The sequence below is a fragment of the Molothrus ater genome, chromosome 6, assembly GCF_012460135.2.
Source record: "Molothrus ater isolate BHLD 08-10-18 breed brown headed cowbird chromosome 6, BPBGC_Mater_1.1, whole genome shotgun sequence".
NCBI classification, from domain to species: Eukaryota; Metazoa; Chordata; class Aves; order Passeriformes; family Icteridae; genus Molothrus; species Molothrus ater.
The window spans coordinates 60,049,402-60,065,577 of NC_050483.2; positions in this window are offsets into that span (position 1 = coordinate 60,049,402).

Below are 16,176 nucleotides of genomic sequence, written 5' to 3' on the forward strand. Positions count from 1 at the left end.
CTCAGCCTCTCCTGGAGCTCCAGGCCCTTCCCCAGCTCCATTCCCTTCCTTGGACAGGCTCCAGCCCCTCAATGTCTCATCATGAGGGACCCAAAACTGCCTCCAGGGCTGGAGGTGCCTCAGCAGTGCCAGCGCAGTGGGAATATGTGGGTGCACATCCCATCAGCATGTTTGGCTTTGTGCATCTTGACTTTGGAGCTTAAACAGGTGGCAGAGGGAAAATCTACCTTTTTCCATTCTCTGTCTGGACTTGGTGTGAAGGTTTAACCAAGCTCAACTCTCTTGCAGAGCTCTCCAGGTCAATGCCAAGGCTGGGCATTGCTGGGGACCTCTGCCCATTTCCCAGCAGGGTTGTGCAAAGACACTGATGTTTTCCAGCAGCAGTGGTGGGGAATCTCCTCCTTTCTCTGGGCAAAATAGACTTTCCTGAGACACTGTAGTGTCGGGGTCTCTAGCTGGTCACAGTGACCCCAAGAAAAGTTAGAAAGTTTCTTTTCCCAGCCTGGCGTTTGAAGAAGGAGTCAGAGCTCTTCATTTCTCGGCCTCAGAGTTGTTTATTGTATCTTTTCTGTAAAAAATTTTCTCCTGCCCTGCTGAGGTCCATCCAGCAGGACAGTTCCAGGCACTCTGCCTGCCCCCAGGGTGGGGTTATGTCTATGTTTAGACATAAACGTGTACAATGTTTACAATTACTTCCCAATACCCATCACCTATGTTAGACAGTGAGCTTCTACTCTGAACCAATCTGTAAGTGCCACCATCACAGCAGAAGATGGAGGCCAAGAAGAAGAAGGAGAAAGGCTGGACACACCCAGTTCCCTCCATCTTGCCCCCTGAACCCCCATACCAAAACCCCAAAATCTACTTTTCCACCCTGTGATAACTTCACTATTATTCTGCCTAAACTGTTGTGGCTTGCTGGTCTTCATACAAGGTTGGTAATTTGCTCCACAGGTCATAATCAAACCCACAGGTGTTCTGGGCTCTGTGCCAGGGCTTCTGAGCCCCCTGGCAGGGGTCTTGGCCGTCCTGGACTGCCAGAGGGATGTCCTGGGTTCCCACACTGTAGTATTCAGCACGAGCCCTGTGGCGGGGAGAAATGATGAGGAGGACTCCATTGATATCAGAAGGCTAATTAATTACTTTATGATACTATATTATTCTATATTACATTACATCTAAACTGAATCTGCACAAGCACCCAACTCACTCAACTGCCCAGAATCTCGTGACTGTCAGCTGACAGTCCTCACACACACACACACACACACACCTGGATTCAATTGGTCACTGAATCCAAACACTCCCAGCAGAATCCAATTACCAATTCCCTTCAGGTAAACAACCTTCCACACGATGCATTCCACTTGTGAACAACACAGGGGCAGCAAATGAGATGAGAATTGTTTTGATCATTCTTTTCTCTGCTTCTCTCAGGTTCAGAGAATGTGAATCCCACAAGACACAGCCCAAGGTTTTATTGTAAAACCATGGGTTTTACCATTTTATGGTAAACCCATGTGATGGGGGCTGCATGAATGAAATTCCAGCCTGGAAAAGCTCAGGCTGCACACTCCCCATGCTGCTTTATGAGTTCCCCGCACCATGATCCCAGTGCTGGCTCCTGCTGGCCAAGGCCGCAGCCAATTTACTGCACCAGCCCCTGGTATGCAATTCCCTTCCTTTCCAAAGAGGTTTTTACAGCAAGCTTCATCTTGCCAGGTGCCACACTCCCAGTTCCCATGAATTTCAGAGGCAGCTCTTGGCAGCCTGCAGGGCTTGGCTCATGCTGGATGAAGGAATGTTTCAGCATCTCTGGCACTCGGATTAACAGGCTCTGTGCTGCCAAAGCCGACTCCTCACACCTTTGATTAGAGCAGTCTCAGTCTGATTAGTGTTGCCTAATAAAATAATTTCTATCTGTGGTCATTGACCTTCAAGAAATTCCAATTTTTGCACTGAAATATGTCTACGTGCCCTTTGCAGAGCAAGGATTCAGGTGCAATTCCAATTCCTCAGGACTACAATGTATTTAAATTTTCAATGTATTTTATTTTACATTTTCAATGTATTTTATGCTGTACATGATGTCTTTAGGATGGATTACTTTAGGAAAAAACCTCCACAAAAAGAAGGGTTCTAATTGCTTGTATATTTATTTTCTTTCACTAAGAATTCAGACTCCTGTAGAGACAAAAGGCACATCTAAAAAGCTCAGATTTGTATGTGAGGCCCAGAAAAGTGACCATTTTTTCTCATTAGCCCTACTACTACAATTTCTGTATGGATTTCTAAAGGCTGTAATATTTCCTGTTTCATTTAAGCTTCATGGCATGAAAAAAACCAGCATTTTACCAACAGTGATGCAGGGCTGTCTTTCCATGAGCACTTCTTTCTGCCAAAGGGCAGATGTGGAAATGAAAATGTGGAGATTGGATGGGAAAAAAAAGCAGTGTCTCATCATCAGAGGATAAGTTTGAAAAGCCTGCTTTTAATGACTCTTGTAAAGAGCCACAGGGGATAGGAAGTTTAAATCTCTGATCCCTCCATCACATCCCTTTGGACAATGTTGGATGTGCAGTGGCTGCAGATGGGTTCCAAATGCTTGGGATGGTCTTGCTGCAGAAAAACTAGCAAACTCCAGTAACAAAAAAAAAAAAAACCAAAAAAAAAGAAATTGAATCAAACAAAAATAAAATTACTCCTATGGCAGTCATTTAAACAGTTGGCAGCTTTTTATCAATCATTATTTATCTACCATGGAAGAGCAGCCAGCTCAGCTGTACTGACACAGGTCTGAGCTTGCTTTTCACGGGGCAAGGACACAGTTCCAAGCAAAACCAACCAAAGCTCCAGCCTGAGCCGCTTGGAAGGTCTGTGCATGCATCTCCTGCCTCCCCAGCATTAATGTTCTCCTCCTGCCTTTCCCTCAGCCCTTTCTTGCAGTGGTGTTTCCACCACGGTGATTTTTCCCTAATCCTTCTCTAAGAGGGGTCCTGAAGACAGATGTGAGAGAGAGAGAGAGCAGCTGTTATTTGGCTTGGGGATACCTTCTGATCTGGGTTTACATCCAGACTCTGTCCCCATGTGCCCTCCCACAGACCATTTGATCATTCAGTGTTTCACTTTACTCTCTGCCAATATACATTTCCTTTTTCTTGATTTTTTTCAGTTTCTCCTTGGAGTTTGCACATTTTGGGAGGCAAACATGGTTACACTTCTTTATTTGGCCAGAGATTCTCTGTCTTGGTTAAGGCCTTTAAATCATACATAAGCATATTTATTCAGAGCTGTTAAAGCCTTCTGAACATTCTAGATATGTTATCATTTGAGCAGGTATATCTGGATCACCAGCTATGCTGTTGCCAAAAACGGGGGGAAAGAATGATGTGAAATAAATAAACACCACCTGTACAAATCAAATTTGACACAAAAGCTATTTCAGATCTTAAAGAGGAGTTAATCCAGGCTGAAATCAAGCCACAAGGAAGCTGAATTTCCAAAATTTACTGCCTTGAGCCATCCTTGTGGTTGTGGTGGGTTGCTGGTGGGGTTAAGGAGGAGGGGGAGCTTTATGGAGATGGTTTGGGTCATCTGTGCTGCTCTGCAGCATCAAGGAGCTTGTTTTCAGGGTGGGTGTGCTTGCTCTTTGCACTTCCCTGTCCTTCTGGTCCCTGACTCCAAGGATGGTCCCTGCCAGCTCCCAGGGGAGCCCTCCTTCCTCCAGGAGAGGGGGTGGGAGAGGGCTGGGTGCTCGTGGGGCAATCCTTCCAATCCCTCCTCCATCAGGGGAGAGGGCTGGGTGCTCATGGGGCAATCAGTCCTTCCTCCAGCAGGGGAGAGGGCTGGGTGCTCATGGGGCAATCAATCTCTCCTCCAGCAGGGGAGAGGGCTGGGTGCTCGTGGGGCAATCAATCCCTCCTCCAGCAGGGGAGAGGGCTGGGTGCTCGTGGGGCAATCCTTCCAATCCTTCCTCCAGCAGGGGAGAGGGCTGGGTGCTCGTGGGGCAATCAATCCTTCCTCCACCAGTTTCGTGCCTCCAGGGCACTGGGTGGGGGATGGCTGCAAAGGGCCAGCTCTGACTTTTGTAGTGGGTGTGGAGGGAAACCCACAGCAAGCTTGGATGAAGGCAAAAGAAAAGACCCTTATGTCATCTTCTCATCTTTGGAAGTGTTCCAGGCCAGGTTGGATGGGGCTTGGAGCAGCCTGGGATAGTGGAAGGTGTCCCTGCCCATGGCAGGGGGTGGAATGAGATGGTTTTTAAGGTCCCTTCCAACCCAAACCATTCTGTGGTTCTATGATTCTGTGATTCTCTCTTCAGGGAGCCTTAGGTACCAACAGCTGAGTAAAATAAAATAAAGCAAGAGCACACAGAAGCTTCTGGAGAGCCCTGACTGAATCAAACCCTCAGAGAAGCTCAGTGTTGGATCCACCTCAAGCCAAAGCATCTTTCCACTCGAGCTCTATCAGCTGAGTCATGACAGGCACAGGTGGTGCCAAGGAACTTCTCCTGTCTGCTGTGAGCAAAATGTTTCAAACTGAGCCAATGGAGTGACCCCAGAGGGGACGAGCTTCTTGTCAGAGGATGAAGCCACCCCCAAAAGCAGGAGCAGCAGAGCTGTGGGGAGCATTTTGTGGATGACAAGCAGACACAGAGATGGTTTTTGTTCCCCAGGACATCCGTGAGGTGAAAAATCCACAGACCACATAGAGAGGAAAAGCTGGATGTGAGGGAAAGGGAGGCAGCATGGCCCTTGGGGAAGGTCACAAGGCAGAAGGATTTTTTCCCTAAGTTTGGTTGAAATAAATGAGCTTGAGCAGACCAAGAAAATTAGAAAAAATTAATTGTCAAAGGCCTTTTGCACTCGTGTTTGCCATGAAAAGACCAATAAAGGAGGAGGGATAATGTGTTTGCAGTTTCCTTGTGTAACTGACAGAGGATCCATGGAAAAAAGCCCAGATCCCTGCCTTTCCCCAGACAGTCCTTGCAATGGCCAAGAATTCCTTCCCAATCTCCCATCCATCCCTACCCTCTGGCAGTGGGAAGCCATTCCCTGTGTCCTGCTACTCCAGGCTCTTGTCCCCAGTCCCTCTCCAGCTCTCCTGGAGCCCCTTTAGGCACTGGAAGAGGCTCTAAGATCTCCCTGGAGCCTTCTCCTCTCCAGGCTGAACATCTTCCTTTCTTTCTACAAAAAGATTTGGTGAAAGCAACGTAAAGTAAAGAGTAAAGATGAATAAAAATAGAAATCACTTCTTGATTTCAACTGTCATTTATGATTTGGCTGCTGGGGAAACAGATCCTTTCCCCATCTTATCAGCAGTCCTGAAACCTGACATATTTTTGCTAGCTTTGGCCTCTTTCCTGGGGTATTGCTTTTCCAGCATCCAAAACAGTTACAAGAGCTACAACAGTTGCAAAATGTGGTTTCTTGGCTGGCTTTGCCTAGGCCTTCAGAAAGGAGAGAAGGGAAGCATATGGAATTGATGGAGAATTTTAAAAAATTCACAAGACTAGTAGCAATCCCAGAATTTGACAATGGTGGGGCTTAGAGGAGACCTTAAAGCCTGTCTTGTTCCACCCCCCCACCATGGCAGGGACACCTTCCACTGTCCCAAGTGGCTCTAATCCCTGTCCAGCCTGGCCTTGGGCACTGCCAGGGATCCAGGGGCAGCCACAGCTGCTCTGGGCACCCTGTGCCAGGGCCTCCCCACCCTCCCAGCCAGGAATTCCCAATTCCAATCTCCCACCCATCCCTGCCCTCTGGCACTGGGAGCCATTCCCTGGCTCCTGTCCCTCCATCCCTTGTCCCCAGTCCCTCTCCAGCTCTCCTGGAGCCCCTTCAGGCCCTGCCAGGGGCTCTGAGCTCTCCCTGGAGCCTTCTCCTCTCCAGGATGAACAATCCCAGTTCTCCCAGCATTTCCTCTGTGGGAGAGGTGCTCCATCCTATTGTATTTGGATTGCCCCCAGATGAAGGAAGGAATGATGAATGTGACTCCATGTTCTCAGAAGCTAATTTATTATTTTATGATACTGTATTATATTAAAGAATGCTATACTACAGAATACAGAAAGGATACTTACACAATGCTAAAAAGACAATAATGAAAACTCATTACTCTTTTCAGAGTCCCAATCAGGTCAAGCCAGCTTGACCCTGATTGGCTATTGAGTCAAAACAATTCACAGAAAACCAATGAAACAATCACCTGTGGGTAAACAATTTCCAAATATATTCCACATGTGAGCACAACACAGGAGAAGCAAATGAGGTAAGAATTTGTTTTCCTTTTTCTCTGAGGCTCCTCAGCTTCCCAGGAGAAAACTCCTGGCTGAAGGGATTTTTTCAGAAAATGTGAATGTGACACCATCCCTTTGGTCTGCCCATGAGGAGGGGAAGGGCTCTCCTTGAGCAAGACAAGTTGTGCCTCTCACTTTGAGCCACGTTCAGGACACAGAAAAGCAGCAGAAAGGGCAGAACCTTGTGCTGGGTGACTCTTACTGGGCTCTGGTGCAGGCACGAGGCAGTGAAAGGTCAAATCTTCTCTCCATTCTCTAGAGGACCTGAGCAGAAGGTGGTGATAAACAGACCCTCTGCTCAGGGTTTTGTCTGCCCACAGAGCTCTACCTGCCCCATATCCACCTTGGCTGACTCTGCTTTTCCTCCCCAAGCCACAGCCTGTGACCCTGGCTGCCCACTCAGGCCAGGAGGGAATACACAATGTAATTTTGGTTTTATTCTCTACCCATGCAGAACTGCTGACTTAAAATCAGTGTGAAAAGAGAGTGAGGCACAGGACACCATGGCCTGATGTCCATTTTTAGTTTTTTCTTACAGAAAAGTCTCCATAACATAAACAAAAAAACATTCTCTCCCCAAGTAAACTAAAAACCAAATTATTTTAAAAGTAATAAACTGACTAGAAATTTTAAGTTTTGTTTCTTTACATTGTCAGTTAAATAGAAAAGCTTATATAGAGAAAAAAAGGTGTTCTAAAGAGTTTGTTTTAATTGCTATTACTTCTTTCTTGTAGTTACTGTTAATAAAATTTTTTACACCCTTTTAAAATTTTAAACCTACTTTACCTTTCTCCTAATCCTATCTCACAACAAGGAGTACACTAATAATTAACCAACATTAAACTCACCACACTAATTAGTGCATTAACTAGAAAATAAAACAAAATTAATAAAATCTTTAATTAACAGACCAAAACCACTACACCTGGGTAGGGATGTTCACTTCACTGAATCTGCCATTGCTGGTGCTGCCATCAGGCTGATGGCAGTGCTGACACCAGCTCTGGCTGTGGCCCTGTGTCACCAGAACCTCCCTCCTGAAACACAAATCCCAGGTAACCACCCAGGGGTAGAAGTCCCGTGGCACAAACAAAGCCTCAGATCAGGGTGTGAGATCAGGTGCAGTGAGAGTGACACCAAACACGTGCTCCTCCCTCACCCACCTGAAATTCCACACCTGCTCTGAGCCAATCTGAGCAAGCAGCTCTTTGGGGAGCAGGGCGATGGTCCTGGTTTGCAGCCCCACCCTGCTGTACAAACATCATCCATTGCCCTGGAGGGAGAGGGCTACTGTGACCTGGGACTTAAATAAACAGCCAGCCTTTCCTTGGGAGCCTTTGGGATGCTTTGGGGTATGATTCAACCCGCTGAAGAATGGAAAATACTCGGAAAGGTTTTGGTTACTGCATTTGTGCCAGCTCAGGGACAGAGGCAGGAGGAACTCTGTCCTCTGAGCGGTCACAAGTGTCCCCAGCGCTGGCACTGGGACAGGAGGTGCTGGAAATACTCTTGTATGTCACTGTTCATTATGTAAATGAGAAATTCTGAGACTGTACGTGGATGGAAGTGAATGCAAGTTGATGGGAGCAAAAGGTCTGTTTCATGGTGAGATGATTGTCTGCCTCTGCAAAGAAACAGGGAGGAAATCTCCTCAAGTGACCTTTTCCACAATCCAGGTCCTTGGAAGTTTTCCACCACAGTCAGGTTTCCTACCAGAGTCATATTTTCTACACAGGAGGATTTTCCACATCAGATATTTGTTCTTTCTCTCTCTTTTTATTTTTTTTTCCTCCTTTGATCCCTCTGTGCCATATGAGCACAGACTGCCCCAATTCAGCCCATAGGATCTTGGAAAATGTGAAAGTTAAATATGTTTAACTGGAAGGAGCTTTCCTCTCCTGACTTTCCTTGCCAGGCTCTTCACTCCTTGCTAAAATAGAACTTCCACTATAAATAGAAAGGAGATCTCCTGCCTGCCCCACTGGCCTGGCTGAAGGAACACTTGGCCTTTAGTCCCTCTCAAAACTACAGCTCAATCCACCTTCCAGCTATGACATAAAAGAGGGAACCTCTTAACAGTGGAAGAAAATTAAATAAATTGGCACTGGAGGCAGAACAAAGCAGCTGGAATATTCATCAAAGAGCAAGACTGGAGTGTCCTGTAGGAGTTGGAGGCTTTTGATGGAAGCGTTTCCATGTAACAAGTGAAATATTTATAGCTGGAATGTGGTCCCAGCCAGCACCTGACAGTCCAGCAGCTCAGGACAGATGACAGCACGGTGGCTTTGGCTGCACAGCCCTCCTGCACAGTGGCACACAGGCAGCAAAGGTCCCCCTCTGAAGCAGGAGTCACGAGGCCATTCCCTCGGGGTGACAGCGTCAGACGATCCGGGGTCACTCACCTGCTGTCAGGTGACACCTCCCAGACACTGCAACCTCTTCATCTCTGCAGATTCGTGCAGCCCTAAAGGTCTCCTCAATCAGGGGCTATTTCAGGCAGTATTTAAGGGATACCTGGCTGTATGTGAGGATTTCCAGGGCTGGTCTCATGCTGGGAGACATTTCCCTCAGGGCCTCCCTCCATGGAGGATGGGATGATGAGCATTGCTACCATGCTTTCCTAGAACAGAGTGCCATGAGGGGTGGGTAATACATTTAATATCTCTTATGATTCATTGTGCATAACAGTCATGGCAGGTTTGAGCCAGAAATACATCCAGTGCATTGGGATTGACAATAATAACCTTTGGGAAGGGAAAGGATGAACCCCAGAGAGCAGGTGAATTTTTAACCCTGCTGAAATCAGTGGAAAGTCTCACTCCAGGGGTAGCAAAGCCAGGATTTCACACATGATCACACTGACAGTGACCTCAAAGTCACTTCAATGCCAAGTGTTCCCAGGGTCCTGCAGCTCCAGCACCACTTTGGGGTGTTACTGTGAGACAAACCATTCGTGTGTAACCTTCCACGCCTTGTGACTCTGGCCCTGAGGGCATTAAAATGTCATTTTTCCTCATCTGGTCCCACTCTCATGATCCCCAGCTGTGAACTCTGGCACAGCCCCACACCCCTACAAAACCTTCCTCACCCTGTCCCTGTGTATTCCAACCCTGTTCCAAGGGAATGAGGGAGGGATTTTCATTTGTTCCTTTTTTAATCTCTGTGTGCAGGAGCTTTTCACAACTTGTAACCATGTCTTGTTCTTGGCTTCTCAGTCACTCATCAGACAGAGGGTTTTGTGCAGAATAAAAGGGGTTTTATTTTCCCTTGTGGTGCTTCCAGCTCTTGCTCTGTGGGTTGTGTCCTTTCAGATGCCCAACAAGCAACGTGTGTGGGAGAGACAGTGACCTCTTACTCTTTACTTCAGCATCTCCAGAAAGGAGCCAGCTTCCCATTTTCCCAAAGCTCTGGGATGGTTTTCTCTGGAGGATCTCAGTGCTTTGTCTCCTGGCTTAGTGGTTGGCACTGTGAAAATGCAGAGCCTTTGATTCCAGTCTTGATCCCTTCAAGTCCACAGGCAACACTGACTGGAACACAACACCCCTCCTTTTGTCCCTAAAAAGCATCTGTGTCACCTTCATTTATTGTTCTTGGACCTAGAAAATTAATTATTTGCCCCCTTTGTGCCCAAAGTCTCAGTATCTCCTCTGAAAATAAAAATAGCCAAAAGAAAGACAAAATGCAAAGAAATTCATTTACTCTCAGATTATATTTTAAGGGTTTTGGCTAAAAGAAAGACCTGAAGAAAGTGAAGTTTTGAGGAATTTCTGCATCTGTTTCAACAGGTTGAAAACACCAGAACCACCTTTTCTTCATTATTTTCATCCATCTATTCACCATCTCCAGCAAGGAAAATGAATCAGTGATAACAACACCTCTAACACTGGCAAGTGCCCCAGTCCCAGGCCCAAGAGCAGGTGACAAAGCTCTCCTGGAAGAGCAGTTTGCCAAGAAGGGACTTAGCTTGGGAGTGAGATGGCATCACCTGACCCTGCTCACAGAGTTGGTATCCTTGCACATGGGACACCTCAGTGTTCTGTGAGAAGTGGAGAGGTACCTGGGCTTGAAGGGTTTGAAGGGCTTGAAGGGCTTTAAGAACCTGAAGGAGGGGCCCAGAGATGGACCAGGCTCTTCTCAGTGGTGCTGAACAGCAGGACAAGAGGCAACACCCAGAGGATGGAACACAAAAAATTCCATCTGAATATGAGGAAGAATTTTATTGTGCAGGGACCCAGCACTGAACAGGCTGCCCAGAAAGGCTCTGGAGTCTCCCTCACCGCAGATATCCAGGAGCCACCTGGACACAATCCTGACCAAGAGGCTCTGGGGGGCCCTGCTTGAGCAGGGGGCTTGGGCCAGGTGATTTCCAGTGGTCCCTTCCAACCTGAACCAGTGTGGGATTCTGTGACATTCTGTGACCCCAGACATGCATCTGTCACTGTCATATTTTCTGGAAAAATCCCTTCGCCGGGATTTCTTCTCCTGGGAAGCTGAAAAGCTCCAGAGAAAAATGAAACCAATAATTATCTGATTGCTTCTCCTGTGTTTTGCTGCTTTGGAATGTGGTTGGAAATTGTTTATCCAACATGTGCATTGTTTTTATTTAATGACCAATCACTGTCCAGGTGTGTCAGGGTCTGGAGAGACTCATAGGTTTTTCATTATTATCTGGTCAAGCCTTCTGTAAGTGCCCTTTCTCTATTCTTTAGTATAGTTTAGTACAGGATTCTTTAATATAATATAAGTCCATAAAATAATAAATTAGCCTTCTAAGAACATGGAGTCAGGTTCATCATTTCCTTCTTGCCACGGGGGACCCTGAAAATGCCACATGCATCTGGATTGCAATCCCATTTATGGGAGAGGTATTTTAACCACCTCTGTGAGCCTGCCTTGCAACCAACTTTTCAGTAGCAATCCTCAGAAAAATATTCAAGGGGTTTTGGCTGGAAGATTGAGTGCAGCCCCACATTTGAAGCTTTTCTACCTTTCACATTTTGTCCCCTTCTTTCCAGGGGGACAATGCAGGACCTTTTTTTTTTAGAAAAAGAGGGAGCAATAATTCATGTCCCACATCTCTCTCACATTATTATTTTCCAGTCTCATGGTCAGAAATTCTTTCTCTACCCCACCAACTTTGTCATGTTGGCAGGTTACCTTACTCCAAGGACAAAATCCACAAGGCTGGAGATCCAGGATGAGGTGAGGAGGAGTCTGGAGTGGTGGCTGAGCCCACAGCAGCACAGCACATCTCCAGCTCCTTTGCCAGGAATCTCTCTGTGCCTGACTTTCCATGAGCCTCACCGGCACCAAGGTGAACTCAACACCAGGTTTTCTCCAGATCAAAGCCTGAAAAAGCAAATATTCCTGTCAGGGATTGTTGCTTTCTTCCTTTGTTTGCCCTGGAACAACGGAGGGGGGAAAAGAAGGAGGAAAAAGGCTGCACAATTGAACAAAGCTGCATTGAGAGAGACAGGATTTGATATCCCAGGAACCACCTCACCCTGCCTCCTAATCCTTGTCTTTTGGAGAAAGGGGGATATTCTGCTGCTGCTTGGAATAGGAGTACAGGAATATGGATCTGTGGCTTTGGAAGAACATTTCAGATCCAGCAAAAGGCACTTTGACCTTGGCATAAGAGCAGTGCCAATAGTGCTGGTGTTCAAGGAAAAAAAATTGTAAACAGACAAGCCTCACATGTCTGGCAGCAGAGAAAAACACTCACAAAGGGGATTTTTAAACCAGTTGACCAACATCTCTTCTAAACCAGCCACACAGTTAATGCTCCCTGTGCAGAAATTATCACATTGTACTCAAAGATTTCTTGGAACTCTGCTTAATTTGATGAACAATCTTTTAGCAGAGTCCAGTTACCAATACTCTCTGTGCATCCAAATATATTTGGATAGCTGTGAAACAAAACAAAACAAGAGCAGAAGTGTTTGATAAATATTTCCTGCCTGTATTTGGGACAAAGTTGAATGCCATTTCCCTGTTATTTAATGATGATGAAATGCTTCCTACCCAAGCAACTTTAAAAAAAACATCAAAAGCACAACTAACATTTTGAGTCTAGAGGACATGTGTGTCATCATTTGCAGAGCTGGCTCTTCAGATGGCTGTTCTCACACTAGGTGGGAATGTGAGAGCTTTTGAACAGCTCAGGAGAGCTTTTCCAAGAAGAAAAACAGCACTGAGCCAATATTTGAAGAGTGTGACTCAGGTAAGTCCACAAAGTTTCAGGCTGGCCTGTCCAGCATCTCTCCTGCTGTGATGAAGTGGTTTGGAGCAGCTGAGAGGGAGATGGAGTGTGGGGATGTGATGGGACAGCAATCAGCAGTTTTCATGGCAAATGGTTCCTGTCACAGAACAAACTTCATCTTGTTCTTTAATAAAATCACAAGCACAGTTGTTATCAGGAGTGCTGTTGGCTCAGTGCTGTGCAATACCCAGATTTGAAGGGGGAAAAAAAATAGCCAAAATCAATGTGAGTGCATAATAAATGGTTTAAAAATAGCTAATGGAAAGGTCTTAAAGTGGCTTGGAAATGAAGGAGTCATCAATGAATAAAGGCTGTTTCTAATGGACCCTTGCAAGCACTTCCACTTGTGCCATTCATTGTGCTCTGTGTAGGAGCTGCAGGAAAATAAAAGATGTTCCCATCATGAGAGAGTTTCCAAACTGTAAATATTTCACTACTTAAAATTGCACTGGTCAGAGCAGTTTATTTGTAAATAAAATGCTGCAAAGATGAGGAAAATTAGAAGAATGTGGTAAAATGAGTTCAGAGTCATGGAATCGTTAAATTTGGAAAAGCCCTCTGGGATCACAGAGTCCAACCATTCCCCAGCACTGCCAAGGCCACCACCCCTGTCCCCAAGTGCCACATCCACATGGATTTTAAATCCTTCCAGGGAGGAGTTCATTTCTTGTACAAACTTTTTTTTTAAGGTAACATTAAAAAATCAGTGGATATTCAGAAATTATTTGCAGTGCATTACTCTTTCAATTATACACATTTTCACTACTTTTCCTTTTCCTCTTGGACAAAGGGAGATCCTTAGGAGCTTCTCATGGACTTCTTCCTTACCTCTTTCCCAGGAAATTCCCAATTGTATTAACTCTGCAGAGAGAAAAGATTGATAAATAAAAATAAAAATAAAAATAAAAACAAAAATAAAAATAAAAATAATAAAATACAATTACTATAAATATGACTATAAATATAGAATTAAATACAAATATAGATATAGATATAAATAGAAGTATAAATAACTAAATATAAATATAAAAATTATAACTATAAATATCATTATACATTATAAATATAAATTTATAAAATTAATTATATTTATCATTACCACTATAATGATAAATATAGATATAATTTATGGGTAAAAATATAAATATAAGTATAAATATAAATATATGTTGAAGTCTTCTATGAAGGTCTCATTATAAAAGGATTCCACCACTCTTTATCTTAGGATAGAATATCCTGAGTTGGAAGGGACCTGTATGGAAATTCACAGTGCTCTATAAATGACTTTTCAAAATAAAAGTAACTTGGCTTTAAGACTTCCAGATTTATTCCACTCAAAGGAAAATTTCCCCTTCTGATGGCAAATGAAATTTATACTTCTGGTCTTATTTTTCATTTCATGTAACTCTGTGCTGATGGAGCCCAATCCCATGTCATGCCAGAAAGTTTCAAGCTCTTCCACATCTGTGAGCTCAGAGCTGCCAGAAGTAAAAATGGGGAAATAATCCATTTTTGAGCTCAAATGAGAGAAGTCTGGGATTCCAACATCATTCATACCTGCTCAGCCCAGACAAGACCTCCCAAAATCAAAGAGAAATCCATCAGAAATCCTTCAGGAGGGGCTCCTGGCTCTGGAGTTCCCTTAATTTTGCCTTTGATAAAGTGGTTTTGAGGCCATGTGTCCCCATGGGTCTGCAAGGAAGAAAAGTCACATCACAACTCTCTGTGCTGTGGTTCAGCTTGATGATGATGATGATGATGATGAGGAATGTCTGGTGCTCAATAAAGTCTATGATTCTTCAACCTGGAGAGGAGAAGGCTCCAGGGAGAGCTCAGAGCCCCTGGCAGGGCCTGAAGGGGCTCCAGGAGAGCTGGAGAGGGACTGGGGACAAGGGATGGAGGGACAGGAGCCAGGGAATGGCTCCCAGTGCCAGAGGGCAGGGATGGATGGATGGATGGATGGATGGATGGATGGATAGATAGATAGATAGATAGATAGATAGATAGATAGATAGATAGATAGATAGATAGATAGATAGATAGATAGATAGATAGACAGAGAGATGGATGGGATATTGGGAAGGAATTCCTGGCTGGGAGGATGGTGGGACCCTGGCCCAGGGTGCCCAGAGCAGCTGTGGCTGCCCCTGGATCCCTGGAAGTGCCCAAGGCCAGGCTGGACAGGGCTTGGAACACTCTGGGATGGTGGAAGGTGTCCCTGCCTGTGGCAGGAGGTGGAACAAAATGATTTTGAATTTCCCTCCCAAACCATTCCATGATCTGAAAGAATACATGAGACAGGTAAAGACCATTTGGAAAATCTTCCCGTGATCTCAGACAAGGAGAAAAAGGAAGGAGAATGTGAGCAGGACGACATGAAGGGTGAAACACTTGTCAGAGGAGAAAAGATGTTGAAATCACACTGGCATTGATGGAAATGGGGATAAAAAGTGAGAGTCCCACAGTCTGTGTCTAAAAATCAATCCACAACATAATGAAACATTCCCTTCTTCTTCCCCACTGTGGAGAAAAATCTGGGACAAGGCTTCGGGGTGAGGTTACCTCGTGCAGCTCATTAGAAATGCAAAAGATAAGTTAAACAAACAGATCATGTCCCAGTTGCTAAAACAATGGGGCCAAACAGCCTGGCACAGCCTCCTCCCCTGGCTTCTGGCCTGTTCCATGTTTGTCTCCTCTCTTTTCCCTCTTTCTCCATTTGGTAAGGTAGCAGAGGCATGCTCAGAGCTCCTTCAGCTGAATTCTTCACAATGTTCTTGGAGCTTTTAGGGTTGGAAAGAGCTGCTGATGCGCCCAAGGATCCGTGTGCAGCATTTCAGCAGGATTTCGATGACTCAGGGAAACACCACGCCAGCAGTGAACATTTTTAAAAGCTTCACCTCCCCCTCCAGCCTGAACTCAGTCTGGCCTCTCTCTGGGTTTTAACACACTCCATTAACAGGATTCCCCAGCTGAAAGAGAACGTAGGAGGTGGAGCACAAGCCTATTTTGGGACACCCAGCACCAGGCAATGCACAGAAGTCCCCTTGTCACTGCAGGCTGGAGGATGGAGACGAGCAGGATGTGTGGGAGAAGGGGGAATTAGGGAACACATGCTCTGTACCCTGCTTTCCCCCCCCCACCACAACTGACAGTGGGGCTGTGGGAGAGGTTTTGCTGAAAATTCAGGAGAATCACACACACAGATTTGAGGGGTGGGAGCACGAGGATGTACAGGACACTCACATACACATTAGCTGTCTTTATTTTTATATCTTTTCCACCACAAGCCAGCACAGGGAGATTCACAGGCAGAGGTGAATTCCAGCCATCCCCTTTCCCCTGTTCTTGCCCTAGAAAAGGTGTGCAGGTGTGGGAAGGTGGGGCTGGGGGTACAATCAGTGCAATCAGCTACAGCCCCTGCCAGGCTGTTGGTCACAACAACCCCATGGACTGCTCGAGGCTGGAGAACTGTCCTCTGGAAAAGGATCTGGAGGTGCTGCTTGAACATGAGCCAGAGTGTGCCCAGGTGGGCAAGGGGGCCAAGGGCACCTGGCTTGTACCAGCCACAGAGTGGCCACAGGAGCAGGACAGTGCCTGTCCCCTGTGCTGGCACTGC